Below are 3,011 nucleotides of genomic sequence, written 5' to 3' on the forward strand. Positions count from 1 at the left end.
CTAAGAGTACCTATATGGATGTACAACATGGAAAGATTCTCATGAGATATACTTGATGAGTTGTATTGTAACATTGTGATAATATTTGATGTAATTATTCAATATTGGGGAAAATAAATTAAAATTTCAATATTAAATGTGGGGTCAATGGGTTAGACAGCAATGGTTTATGTAATACCAATTAGTGGTTTTGTGGGACTTGCTACTATATAAGTAGCCACAAGGATAGTTGTTGTGTAAGAGAGAGTGAGAAAGAAGAAGGCAAAAAGGGAAAGACTCGAGTGGGACAAGGCTTGACAGGTTAGCCAAGGGAACATTTGTGAAGGTTGGAAGCATTAAATGGGATGTGTGGATTCATTCTTGTTTGCATAGATTGCTTGGTGGCGGCTATGGCTTTGAAGGCTTCTATGGTTGTATTGCAATGGTTTTTTGGCTGAATAATATATGGTAATGGATGCTTTTGGAGGTTGAAATTTTTCCCTCAATGAGAGTTTCCCAGGGTATATCTTGTGTCACATTTTTTGTGGGTATGTTGTCTATTCTCTTGCATGTGGATTTTAATTTCATATTTATTTCAAATCTTTATGGGTTATGTGGAAACAATTATATTCTTTATTGCAAGTTTCCTTACAAGTGGTATCAAAGCTATGGTTTTATTATTGTAACCTTAGATTGAATCCATGGGAATGCATGAGAGGATAAAAGAAAGGGCAAGATATATAAGTTGTTTATTACAAATTTAAGGGTTTTGGGTTTGATGTTATGATGGGATATTGGTAGATTTCGGGCATGTGAAATTGCTGGACAAAATGGATTTTTTGGATGTTTCATTTAAATGAGGGTTTTAGGGGGAGCTTGCAGAATTGATCTCCTGGGTAAAAACAAACCTCAACATTGGATTCGGGTCGATGTTTCCATAAATTTTGATATATAATATGGTCTAGATTGGCCATGTTCAGAGGAAATGAAAGAGTTTTTTAGTTTTAGCCCATGATGGCCGTCAAATTTAATCTTGTCAGAATTTTCGTTAGAAAAAAAATCGGAGTGAAAATGGTAAACAGACTATCTTAGTAAAATGACCATAACTTTCTCTCAAGATATTAGATTTTAGACTTCTTCTAGGCGTTGGAAAGCTAATTCAGAGCACTACAACTTGGTGTAGGTTTGGTTCTATGATTTTGAAATTTTATTAGGTTTTAAGAGCCCAAAAGTTAGATGTTTATTTGTAGCACATATTAGGGCATACATAGTCAGATTTTGGACTTCAAGTAGTCAAAGGAAAGGTCTTGGAGAGCTCTACACATTGGTTTAGATTTGGTGTAGATTTGACATGCTTTATTTGGTGATATATTAATTTGAATAGTTTATGATATATATTGACTATGGTAGCATTATGAGTTTATGACATTGTATGTTTAAAAATTTAAGATTTGATTTCATTGTATACTTAGTTCATACTTTAGATTGGTCTCATGCTGATATGATTATTAGTGTTTTTGGCTTGAATGTGTATGATGACTTATTGGGTCTACAAGTTGTGTAGTGTTGTAAGTGGTCTATACTTACAGGTTGCATTTATAGCTTGGTTATGAGTTGTCATTGCCCATTAATCTTTCATTATTGATACATATTCAGATTGGTGGCTTTGATTTGAGTTGTCTATGCCCCAAGTCACATGTTTTGTTGAATTATTTCTTCATGTAGAAGGGATGAGATGTTGTTACTAGGTACAATCATGACAAAGAATTGTGGTTGACTATTTTATGCTGACAGGTTGGACATATTGAGAGTCAAATGCTTGGTTCATAGATGTGATCATGGTGCCATGGATTTTGGCATGACATGATTTGATATACAGGTACATCCTTGATGTTCATTGGTTTAGATTCTTGATTTAGTTATGGTGGTATATCTTCTTGGTTGAGGATAATGGTTATTCAGTTTCTTTTGAGGAGCTCATGATGTGCACTTTGAGTTCTTTGATGGTTTGATGCCTTAGTTGATTCTCATGGTTAGAGGATAGTTTTTTTTCATCATGATGTCATGGATAGCTTGGATACATAGTTTAATGGGAGCTTGAGATAGTGATGGGATGATAGTGCAGGATCAATTCCTACTTTGGTTTGTATCTTCTTTGGTTTGGAGATCTTGGTTTCAATTGGTACTAACACTTTGGTTGTGTGAGTGTAGACCTAGAGGATATTCATGTAGGATATGGATTTTATAATGCTTTAATATCACAGTGGAGTGGGGGTTTTTTAGAATTTTTATTTATTGAGTGTTTGTAGATGTTAGACATTTGTCTTAGATCTAGTTGCTGCAAAAGCATCTTTGACAGTTTCATGGTGCACTTGTTATCTTCATGGTGTGTGAAGATGGTTAGATCTTGATGATTCATGAAGTTCTTAGTTATCTTTATGGTGTGTGGAGATGGTTCTTCATGGTATGTGGAGATGGTCACATCTTGAGGACTAATGGGGTTCTTGGTAAAAGTGTGGTTTATGCTTTCATTTGACATGTTTTCCTTGGAGTTAGGATGGTTTCATCTTTATGTCATGGTATACTCTTGATATGCATTTAGAGTTTTGACATGTTATAGTATGTTCTTATGGAGCATGTTATCTCTTTTGAGATGGTGAGATCATGTTATCATGTTTATGTTCCTTAGATCATGGTTGGAACTTTGACAATGATCTTGGTTTAGTTTCTTGGTATTGAGTACATTGATCATAAGCTGGATACTTCATGATATTTCTATGTTGCATTTGGAGTTGGCATGGATTGATTGGTTACAAGTGCTTATGGATACTTAGAGATGGTGGTGATGCCAAATTCTCTTAGATTAGAGATGCATTTGTTGGGACATTTGTTTGGTTTCAGCAAGAAGTCTGAGGGGCATTCACCTAATATGGACTTGAGAGAATATTGTTCTCATTTGAGTCTTAGTTAGAAATTTGGATATCTTGATGAGCATTCTCATTCCCCACTCTTGGTCTACTCGACGATTTGCT

Source organism: Cupressus sempervirens, chromosome 3 (assembly GCF_028749045.1).
Source record: "Cupressus sempervirens isolate cs-2001-9-10 chromosome 3, ASM2874904v1, whole genome shotgun sequence".
In the NCBI taxonomy this organism is placed as follows: Eukaryota; Viridiplantae; Streptophyta; class Pinopsida; order Cupressales; family Cupressaceae; genus Cupressus; species Cupressus sempervirens.